Source organism: Pan paniscus, chromosome 3, assembly GCF_029289425.2.
Source record: "Pan paniscus chromosome 3, NHGRI_mPanPan1-v2.0_pri, whole genome shotgun sequence".
NCBI lineage: Eukaryota > Metazoa > Chordata > Mammalia > Primates > Hominidae > Pan > Pan paniscus.
Window position 1 is genome coordinate 16,626,364 of NC_073252.2, and position 12,310 is coordinate 16,638,673.

At 39.4% G+C, this 12,310-nt stretch overlaps 1 pseudogene; it reads right to left on the reverse strand.

Moving 5' to 3' along the window:
• Positions 1–1,674: 1,674 nt before the first annotated feature.
• On the reverse strand, positions 1,675–4,625 carry LOC134730315 (zinc finger E-box-binding homeobox 2-like; annotated as a pseudogene).
• Between the last annotated feature and the right edge of the window lie 7,685 nt (positions 4,626–12,310).

Sequence of the window (12,310 nt, forward strand, 5' to 3'; positions counted from 1 at the left end):
TTTTTAGGATGTCCAGACATTCACAGTCCTTTTGGATTTTAGCATGACAGAGAATGGAAAAATTAACAAAGTTCTGCAGCAACTCTGAATTTGTACCATTATTTGTGCCTCAAGAATGCAAACTGCTTCTTATCTTCCTCTCATGTAGATATGGAAAAGAACACATTCATTAGTTCGATAGCCACGTATGATATATCTCAAGCTGTGTTAATCTCCTTTAGTAAAGACACCATATCTGGCACAGCAGCTACAAATGAGACTACACTTGGCTAAGTTTGTGATAGTCCATTAACATCTATCATAATGCATCCAGTTTTTGCCCTACTGAATAAATGGGATATGACAGAGTCTATTACTCCTGCATTACGTGAGTATTTGAAGGTGGCATTAATATCTGTCATATACTCCAGGATGGGATCTTGGTTTTGATTTACTATCTTGGAGCAGGGAGCAGTTTCAGGGACTTCCCCTTGGCCTTTCCTACTGCCATAGCTCTTACTCTGCATGCCAGTGTGGGAGTTCTGTCAACTCCTGAGTATGAAATTGTTGTTTATGCCTTTAGGAATCAGAGAAATAGCAATGGATGAGAATGAATCCATTGTGAGATGGACCTGGGCCAGGACTTCATTTATTATTTGACCCCCCATAGGCACTATCAGGGATAATATTGGTACTTTGGGTTCCTGGGTACTAGTGCCTACTCAATTCTATGTCCTATAGCCTTTGAAGGATTTGGGTATTCCCCTTTCTGCAGTGTACAATTATTTGAGTACATAGCCATAATTCTTTTCTTTTCATTGTTGCTGTTATTTGCTTGTTGGGAAGAACTGGGAAAGCACTACTGTGCTCACTGGCTGTTGTGTTGTAGGATTTTTTTGTTTTCTGTGGGAATATGATCTTTCTTTAGTCGACGTGCTCTGGATCTGAGAACTCCTCAGGGCTGTAAACTGGGCAATCAAGACTTTCTAACATTTGAGACCAGCCTGGGCAACATAGCAAGACCTTGTCTCTACTAAAAATTAAAAAAAGAAATTAGGTGTTGTGTTGCGAGCCTGCAGTCCCAGCTACTTGGGAGGCTCAGACAAGAGGATCCCTTGAGCCTAGGAGTTCAAGGCTGCAGTGAGCTGTGATTAGGCCACTGCACTCCAGGTGGGAAACAGAGCAAAATCTTGTCTCAAAAAAAAAGTCTTTTTACAGAGGCAGCAGACCTTAAGTCTCTTGATCATCCATTCTCTGTGAACCCTTTTGTTTTTTGAGACAGTGTCTTGTTCTGTCGCCCAGGCTGGAGTACAATGGGGTGATCATGGCTCACTTCAGCCTCAAACTCCTGGGCTCAAGATCCTCCTGCTTCAGCCTCCTAGGTAGCTGGGACTACAGGCACATACCACTGCACCTGACTAATTTTTGTATTTTTTACAGAGACAGGGTTTCACCATGTTGCCCAGGCTGGTCTGTAACTCCTGGACTCATGTGATCTGCACGTCTCAGCCTCCCAAAGTGTTAGGATTACAGGCATGAGCCACCACACCCGACTGTCATTCTCTGAACTTTTTGGATCATGTATTTTAAGCAGTACACTTTCTGGTTGCCCATCTATTTTGCACCTAAGAATACTATGTTCTGTGAGCCATTGCCATGATTCCTATGGGACAGATGCCTCTGGCTGCCATTCCAGTCTTGCTGTCCATTACAGTAACTGGCTTTACTTTATTCTTTTTCTGACTGTTAAGGGCTGCCTCCTGGCCTCTTCTATTCCAGAGTCTTATCCTCATTACTGTTAGGGAGCCCACTTCTGTAACAACAAGTTCTCCTATCATCACTCCTGACCTACAGAGGATAATTACTGCTCACTTTTGCACTGCCTGTGACTCTCTCACCAGAGCCCTCTATCATTTTTGTTAATAAAATGTCCTCTGAGCCATCTTTTTTTTTGTTTTTAATTTGGCTACATTTTTATTCGAGCATGGTCATTTTCAAAAGAAATTACAAATTAAAAATTCAATAATACTTTTACAAAGACAATTCAGAAAGATTTTTGCATGGTATCATACATTGTATTTAACAGTCCCTCTTTTTAGCTAAAAAACAAGATGAAGAAAGTGGAATTTTCAATAAAAAATACAGTGTTTTCACAAGATCGTATCAAAAGTTCCCAAATTTGGAATTTCCAGTAATTGGAAAAAAACAAAAATAAAATAAAATCAAAAAATTCCATCACACAATTAATGTTCCAAAACACAATAAATGCTCTTCTCTTTACATAAAATTTGCCCAAATGACCAATGTCATGTTCCTTTTTTACTAAAATATATCTATATATTGAAGAACTATAATACCGTACACTATAGTATGAAATAAATAAAATTAGGAAATATAAAATTAGGAAATATAAAAAATAAATAAATAAATAGTTATTTGACCTAAAATTAAATGAATGCAAAAAAAAATTTGTTGTTGCAAAAACAGTTTGGTGTAATGCTGACAAAATTAATGAACAAAAAAGTACATAAAATAATTGCACGAACATATGTAAACTAAGGAACTGCTGCCTATTCTTCTAATACTGACATGGTTGCTTCAGAGAACAGGGTGAGCTTAACACTGAAGCTGGTGGAAAGGTAACCCATGTTATCTTCTTAATACTGTACAAAGATGGCACTTGCAGAAACCCAGAGTAAAAGGTTTGCATGTAAGGCTTTTAAAACCACCTTACAAAGGCTTTATTTCTCATCTTACTTTTTCTTTTGCATCCAGGTCACTTTAAGACTTCGGTATCTTAAATTCACACATGCAACACTTCAAGTTTCTTCATAGAAAAAAAAAATTGAGGCCTAAAATTGTGTGGTTACTTAAGCTGGAAAAAAAAAGGGAAATTGATGAATAGCAAAAGGAAAGTACAGAGGAATCGTAATACTGATGCATTGTAGTGCGAGCAGATTAAATTAAAAAGGAATAACAATAATAATAATGATGTATGGTAGTGCTGGCACCTTTTAAAAATGTATTGATGTAAATTAGACATAGTTTTGTAAAGTTTGTAGTGATACGTAAGTAGAGTGCAATTTTTACAATTTTCTAGTTGTGCTTAAAGTATAAATGCTATTAAACACAGGAATTAGTCTCTGAACCACACAGTTTTTAGGCCTTAACACTGTACAAAATTTTTGCATAATGCAGTTTTTAACAATACCCAGCTCCAACTCTGTCTACATCTGTCTTGGCTGAACCACCCCTTCTGTCCCTCTCCACAGCTTTCTGGAAGCGTCAGGCATGTGCATGAACAGCTTAACACAGCAATGTTTTCAAGCAGGTAACAATACTACTGGAAAAAAAAAGGAAGCTTCAAATGCAGTAGTTTAGTCCATGCCACCTTCCATATTGTCTTCCTCGTGGTCTGATTTGGTTTCCATTTTCCCATCCTCCGAACTGTCGTCCATGGAGTGATCTCCAGTTTCTTCTTTATCTCGTATCGTTTCGGGATCCGTATCCATACTTTTATTTTCACTTTCTTCCTCTTCCGCCTCGAACTCCTCGTCGCCATCTTGTCTGCCCAGCTTCCCGTAGCCATCCTCGCCTGCCTTCTCGCGCTGTTTCTAGCTCTCGCCATCCCTCGGCGTACTCTTCCTCTCCTCCGAGTCAGAGTACCCTGGAGGGATAATGCTCTGCAGGTAAGCCCGGTTCATCAGCAGGGTGGGTTCCAAGTGCCCTTTCTTGCTTGCCTTGCTCTCCGCGGCTTCCCGCTCCTCCGTCTCCCGCTTGCAGTAGGAATACCTGTGATTCCTGTGCTGCGAGTACGAGCCGGAGTGTGAGAAGCGCTTGCCACATTTATCACACTGATAGGGCTTCTCGCCCGAGTGAAGCCTTGAGTGCTCGTTAAGGTGATGCTTGTGTTTAAACGCTTTCTTACAAATCTGACACTGATGTGGTCTGTGTGTTCGTATTTATGTCGCAGAAGGGAACTGCTTTTCTGGAATTTCTTGTCACATAAGTCACATGCATACATACCACTCTCTGTCTTCCTGATCTTCTTGCGAGACAGACAGCAGTTGGAGTCTGTCATAACATCTAGGCCTGACATGTAGTCTTGTGCTCCATAAAGCAATTCCCTGAAATCCTTGTTTCCGCAGGTACTTTCTCCTTCGCTGCGTATCAGCAAAGGTAGTTGCTCCAGTTGAGCAGGTGTAGGCTATATGTGGCCAGTTGGGTAGGTGTAGGCTATATGTGGTAGGAAGCTTATCTGATCCAGTGTTGGGTATTGTCGTAGCCCAGGAATGCTGGTCTAAACTGGTGGCATGAAAGTAGCAGGGGGAAATGCACTTTGAGGTGGAAGAGCTGTGTATAAAGGTTTGGCACTAAAAGGGTTTGTGCCGAACACTGGGTTAGTGCTTTTGTTGTCCAGATTATTTGAATTTGAAAATTCCTTCTTGATAAAAGTCAAGTTCAGAGGTTTATCTGAGTTTTCAGATGAGGAAGAAACACTGTTATGTTCTAAACTGATGAGCCATCTTAAGAACATTTGTAGTTGGTTCATTTTCTGGTCTCCTATGATAGACATATTCTAGTATCCCTACTTCTCTGAGGCTCAGGATTCCTTCCTCCAGAGTTTTCCATGGCTGCTCTGGCATCTCTCCTTTCTACAAGATGGGCCATAACGTTTCCCAAGTTCTCAAGAGTTACTCCAGCAATGTATTAGAACAATCACGTGAGGTCCTTGCCAGATGTCAAACATTGTGTTATGGAGGAATGCCTCATGTTGAAAACATGGTCCAGCGTGCTCAGGATCCACCAATCTGAGTTCCTGACAATACATATTAGCACATGGTCCTACAGCTCCTTTGGTAAATCATTCCTTTCTTTACTTAGCAGGATTGCCACTTATCTTGTCATTTCTGGCTGAGATTTGTCTCTACTTATGGGTCTGGTGGCCAGTAGGAAAGGAGGAAAGAGATTCTGATGAAGGCAACTATTACATTGTAAAGCACCTGCTTCATTTTATTTATTTATTTATTATACTTTAAGTTCTAGGGTACATGTGCACAACGTGCAGGTTTGTTACATATGTATACATGTGCCATGTTGGTGTGCTGCACCCGTTAACTCGTCATTTACATTAGGTATATCTCCTAAAGCTATCCCTCCCCCCTCCCCTCACCCCACAACAGGAGCCGGTGTGTGACGTTCCCCTCCCTGTGTCCAGGTGTTCTCATTATTCAATTCCCACCTATGAGTGAGAACATGCGCACCTGCTTCATTTTAGGTCTCTATATAGTTTTCAGGCAAGAGGTTCTCTACCTTCCAAAAAGAGAGTGGGACACTTCTGTAGGTTCAGAGGGTTCAAAGGAATCTGGATGTGACTCTTCAAATGTGTCTGCCTGGATATCCCTATCCCAAATCTTAGGGTTCTACACTGTATCAGGGCCCTGACTTTTTCACTGTATACATGCATAGGCTGATACTTCAAGATTCTCTTAAATTCCAGAATTCTTTAAAAATTCTACAATTCTTAAAATTAGGTCTGGTGCCTAATCTTAAGCAATGTCTGCCTGCTGGCTGTAGGAGATAAAAGTCTTTAAATGCTCCCAAGAATACCCTATGACTCTCTGCTTTAAGATGTTGAATAATAGATCCAAGCCTGTCATTTTTTTTTCTTTTTAGTAAGACAATGCTGCTTAGAAACAGCTACCAGTTGCAGTTCTTATCATTATTTATTCTACATCTCTCAAGTGTCAAAGATACTGCACCAGCTAGTACACCTCCTTCCAATTGTGTCTCATCTTAGTCCATCAAAAGTAGAAGTCTTAGCAATTACAATGCTTGAATATGCCAGGGACAATCTATAATCCAGCTAAGACTAGTAGTGGGATCCTTATTGCCATTCAGCCAGCAAGTGACACAACTTTAAAATCCCATCCTTAGAGCCTCCTAGGACTACTCCACTTTTGGTACCAGTTGTCTTAGGCCAGGGTCCCTAAAAACAAAGTACCCATCCAGAGGTGGGTATTGGTAATCAAATGGTTTATTGGGAAAATGCTTTTCAGAGCAGGTGAAGTGAGGAAAGAATGATAAAGCAGGAGAGGAGCTAAGCAGGGATGTAGCTTCAGAGGAAAACTAGTTTCAGTCTGTTCTCAAAGTGAGTTTTGGAAAACAATTTGTACTACAGAGTTAACCTGACCTCAAGACAGTGGGCTTGCTTTCGTTTGTCATTGGCTGTGGTCTGCCTCCTAAGAGAAGTGTAGTTAAGTTATTTTTATTTTTTAAGCTGAATTTAAAAGAAATAATGTTTGCTGTTGGGAAAGACCTAGTAGAAAGACTACATTAAAGTTGAAAACTAAAACTAAGGGGAAAATAAAAATGAGAGACAGAGAGAATTGCTGCAGCTAAATGGGTAAGTGGATATTTAAACAATGTATGGGTTCACCTAAGATAGAAGCATGGAGTTTCATATGCAATAACAGCAGAGAAGGAGGAGCAAAGGCAGAGGCTACAGTGAAGTGTGCTCAGGTCCCAGGTAGGTGTCCCATGAGGTTACAAAGCAGAAATATCAACTATGAGCGGCGCTTGCCAGAATGGGAAGAAGTCTTCCTGACAGACATCAAATTGGATCTGCATCTTAAAGAAGAATAGGAAGCATTGTTTAGGTGGAAAAGGGGGAAGGGAAGAGTTTATACATTTGTGGTTTTTCCCTTCTGAGGAATTTATATTATTTTCCAAATTAAAGCAGCTTCTCTGAAAAATATTTCACAAATATATTTCTGAATTGAGGGAAACAGCATTTACTCAAGATCTGCTATATGCAGAATGTAGAGCTCATCCCTATTGGAAATAAAGACAAAAAAAAAAAAAAAACCAGAAAAGCAAGAGATACAAGCTATCACCCTGCCTTTATGGCTTGAAAAACCTTCATCAAGCTGCCTACTTGGGAACAAAATCCTCAGGATCCACTTCATGGCACTTCCTTACAATTTTACTAATTTAAATATCACAGTTCCTTCTTCTCAGCATACCCTCGCAAAGTACATTTGTCCTTGTAGACTTCATGTATTAATTGTGCATTTCTTCACTTTTGTTCAGATGACTGTATCTCCTTTACTCTGCCTTCTAGTGTCTGCCTGCCTTGGTGAGTGTGCGCCATATTGGTGATGAATACACTATCTGGGCCATGTTTTGTAGTCTTAGTCTTATGACACACCACCTAGCCACACATGACATGTACATAACCAAAGTAATTGGGATAAAATTGTTGTTGCTGTTGGTGATGATTGGTGATGATGATGCTTGAGGGAGTTATCATGTGAATTCTCAGCACCTGTAACAATGCTGTGCCGAGAATAGACTTTTAATTTGCTGATTGGATGGATGGATGAAGGGTGACTATATGAGTTAATGGGTAACATAAAACTAGATTCCTCAGCTACTCTTACCCTCACCTGGATATGCTCTTTTAAATATGAAAAAACTAAATATCTATTTTTCAGTTATGAAAGTTTCTTTGTCTTTCTTTACGGATCATTATGCTGCCAAGGCTGAGTTTACTGTTTGCTGTTACAAGAAGGATTGTGCTTCAGTGAAAAGAAGATGGATTTTGAATGTGAGGACTGGTGTTAAAATATAATTCAGTTACCACCTAGCTGTGTTATCTTGGGCCAGTCACTTAACCTCTGTCAGTCTTTCTCCATATCTACAAAAGAATAATAATAGCACACTCCATTGTACAAGATTTTGTAAAGATCACATGAGATAATACATTAGAAAGTGGCTTGTGTGCCAAGAGCAGCACAGAAATGCGAGTTGCTATTCTTTTCTTTGATGCAGGCAATCCTAGCCATCCTTTCTTTTGAATTCACAGGAGCTTAGCTTTTCAGATATGCTATTTTTTTTTATTTCTGCCTAGAAAACATAAAGATAATGTGAATGCTGCTAATCCACAGGAAAATAGTAGAATAATGACAGCCTTTCACCTCTGTAGAACTCAACAGCATACACAGTGTGTTCCCACACACTCTCTCATTCGGTCCTTACACAGGCTCAGGCAGTGAATGTTGAAGTGTTTTTATTACTGCAGTAGGGCTGTGTTCCTGACAGCATTCCCCTCTGGAAGGAAGGCCGCCAACGGAGCAGAGTAGACCCTACAGCTGAGCTGCCTGTGCAAAACGTAGAAAAGTAGATGGGCTCCCAGTTGCCAGGGGTGGAGGCAAAGAGGGTGGAGGTCTGCTGTCTGGATTATTGTTGACTCCAACTATGATGTCTAATTTATGCTTCAACTTGACTGGGTCATGGAGTGCCCAGACATTCAGTCTGACATTATTTCTGGGTATGTCCATGAGGGTGTTTCTGGTGTATTAGTAAACTTTATTTTGTAGAAGAGGATACAGAATTTTACTAATAAACTTTATTGTTTAGAACAGTTTAAAATTTACAGAAAAATTGCAGAGACAGCACAGAGAGTTCCCATTTATGTCACACTTGGTTTTCCCTATTATTAACATTTTACATTAGTATAGCATATTTGTTACGATTGAAATGTTACAGACAGTATTGATATACTATTATTAACTAAAGAATATAATTTATTCATCATTCATTAATTTTTGCCTAATCTCCTTCTTATGTTCCAGAATTCCTTTCAGGATCCCACATTCCACTTGGATGTTATGTTTTCTGAGGTTCTCTTGGCTATCATAATTTCTCAGACTTTCCTTATTTTTGTTGACTTTGATGCTTTTGAGAATTGCCAGTCAGGTGTTTTGTAGAATGTTCCTTAATTAGCATTTGTCTGTTGTTTTTCTCATGCTTAGATTGGGGTCAGGGCTTTTGGAAGAAAGACCACAAAGATAAAGTCGTACATTGGTATCAAGGGTAAACACTATTAACATGACTTATCACTGCTCATATTGACTTCATTACTTGGTGGGGGTAGTGTTTGTCACGTTTCTTCACTAAAGTTACTCCTTTCTTCTGTACCGTATTTTTTGGAAGGAAGTCACTTTGTGTAGCTCACATTTAAGAAATAAGGAGTTATGTTTTGCCTCTTTGAAGGCAGAGTATCTTCATAGACAATTTAGAATTTTCTTTTTTTTAAATTTACATAGATTTTTTTGGGAAAGGGTGGTATTTGGTTACATGAGTAAGTTCTTTGAGGTGATTTGTGACTTTGGTGCTCCCATCACCTGAGCAGTATACACTGAACCCAAGTTGTAGGCTTTTATCCCTCACTCCCTTCCCACATTTTCTCCATGAGTCCCCAAAGTCCATTGTATTCTTCTTATGCCTTTGCATCCTCATAGCTTAGCTCCCACTTATGAGTGAGAACGTACAATGTTTGGTTTTCCATTCCTGAGTTACTTCATTTAGAATAATATTCTCCAATCCCATCCAAGTTGCTGTGAATGTCATTAATTCATTCCTTTTTATGGCTGAGTAGTATTTCATCATATATATATATATATATATCACAGTTTCTTTATCCAGTCATTGGATTGAGTATTTGGGCAGGCTCCACATTTTTGTGGGCAAAATGGGCATTTGGGCATTGGGCAAGTAGGCATTTGGGCTGGTTCCACATTTTTGCAATTGCAAATTGTGCTGCTGTAAACATGTATGTGCAAGTATCTTTTTCATATAATGATTTCTTTTTCTCTGAGTAGATACTCAGTAGTGGAATTCCTGGATCAAATGGTAGTTTTACTTTTAGTTTTTAAAGGAATCTCCACACTGGTTTTCATAGTGGTTGTACTAGTTTGCATTCCTACCAGCAGTGTAGAAGTGTTCGCTTTTCACCACATCCACCCCAACGTCTATTATGTTTTGGTTTTTTGCTTATGACCATTCTTGCAGGAGTAAGGCGGTACCACATTGTGATTTTTCTTTACATTTCCCTGATCATTAGTATCTTTTAAAAATTATTTATTTATTTATTTATTGTGTGTGTGTGTGTGTTTTATTATTATACTTTAAGATCTAGGGTACATGTGCACAACGTGCAGGTTTGATACATAGGTATACATGTGCCATGTTGCTTTGCTGCACCCATCAACTCGTCATTTACATTAGGTATTTCTACTAATGCTATACCTTCCCCAGCCCCCACCCCATGACAGGCCCCAGTGTGTGATGTTTCCCACCCTGAGTCCAAGTGATCTCATTGTTCAGCTCCCACCTGTGAGTGAGAACATCTGGTGTTTGGTTTTCTGTCCTTGTGATAGTTTGCTGAGAATGATGGTTTCTAGCTTCATCCATGTCCCTGCAAAGGACATGAACTCATCCTTTTTTATGGCTGCATAGTATTCCATGGTGTATATGTGCCACATTTTCTTACTCTAGTCTATCATTGATGGACATTTGGGTTAGTTCCAAGTCTTTGCTATTGTGAATAGTGCCACAATAAACATACGTATGCCTGCGTCTCTATAGTAGCATGATTTATAATCCCTTGGGTATATACCCAGTAATGGTATGGCTGGGTCAAATGGTATTTCTAGTTCTAGATCCTTGAGGGATTTCCACACTGTCTTCCACAATGGTTGAACTAACTTACACTTCCACCAACAGTGTAAAAGTGTTCCTATTTCTCCACATCCTGTCCAGCATCTGTTGTTTCCTGACTTTTTAATGATTGCCATTCTAACTGGAGTGAGATGGTATCTCACTGTGGTTTTGATTTGCATTTCTCTGATGACCAGTGATGATGAGCATTTTTTCATGTGTCTGTTGGCTGCATAGATGTCTTCTTTTGAGAAATGTCTGTTCATATCCTTTGCCCACTTTTTGATGGGGTTGTTTTTCTCTTGTAAATTTGTTTGAGATCTTTGTAGATTCTGGATATTAGCCCTTTGTCAGATGGGTAGATTGCAAAAATTTTCTCCAATTCTGTAGGTTGCCTGTTCACCCTGAGGGTAGTTTCTTTTGCCATGCAGAAGTTCTTTAGTTTAATTAGATCCCATTTGCCAAGTTTGGCTTTTGTTGCCATTGCTTTTGGTGTTTTAGTTATGAAGTCCTTGCCCACGCCTATGTCCTGAATGGTATTCCCTAGGTTTTCTTCTAGGGTTTTTATGGTTTTAGGTCTAACATTTAAGTCTTTAGTCCATCTTGAATTAATTTTTGTATAAGGTGTAAGGAAGGGATCCAGTTTCAGCTTTTTACATATGGCCAGCCAGTTTTCCCAGCACCATTTATTAAATAGGGAATCCTTTCCCCATTGCTTGTTTTTGTTAGTTTTGTCAAAGGTCAGATGGTTGTAGATGTGTGGTGTTACTTCGAGGCCTCTGTTCTGTTCCATTGGTCTATATATCTGTTTTGGTATCAGTACCATGCAGTTTTGGTTACTGTAGCATTGTAGTATAGTTTGAAGTCAGATAGCGTGATGCCTCCAGCTTTGTTCCATTTGCTTAGGATTGTCTTGGCAATGCAGCCTCTTTTTTGGTTCCATAAGAATTTTAAAGTAGTTTTTTCCAATTCTGTGAAGAAAGTCATTGGTAGCTTGATGGGGATGGCATTGAATCTATAAATTACCTTGGGCAGTCTGGCCATTTTCACAATATTGATTCTTCCTATCCATGAGCATGGAATGTTCTTCCATTTGTTTGTGTCCTCTTTTATTTCATTGAGCAGTGGTTTGTGGTTCTCCTTGAAGAGGTCCTTCACATCCCTTGTAAGTTGGATTCCTAGATATTTTATTCTCTTTGTAGCAATTGTGAATGGGAGTTCACTCATGATTTGGCTCTCTGTTTGTCTGTTATTGGTGTATAGAAATGCTTGTGATTTTGTGTATCCTGAGACTTTGCTGAAATTGCTTATCAACTTAGGGAGATTTTGGGCTGAGATGATAGGGTTTTCTAAATATATAATCATGTCATCTACAAACAGGGACAACTTGACTTCTTCTTTTCCTAATTGAATACCCTTTATTTCTTTCTCTTGCCTGATTGCCCTGGCCAGAACTTCCAACACTATGTTGAATAGGAGTGGTGAGAGAGGGCATCCCTGTCTTGTGCCATTTTTCAAAGGGAATGCTTCCAGTTTTTGCCCATTCAGTATGATATTGGCTGTGGGTTTGTCATAAATAGCTCTTATTATTTTGAGATACATTCCATCAATACGTAGTTTGTTGAGAGTTTTTAGGATGAAGCCCTGTTGAATTTTGTCGAAGGCCTTTTCTACATCTATTGAGATAATCATGTGGTGTTTGTCTTTGGTTCTGTTTATGTGATAGATTATGTTTATTGATTTGCGTATGTTGAACCAGGTTTGCATCCCAGGGATGAAGCTGACCTGCTTGTGGTGGATAAGCTTTTTGATGTGCTGCTGGATTCTG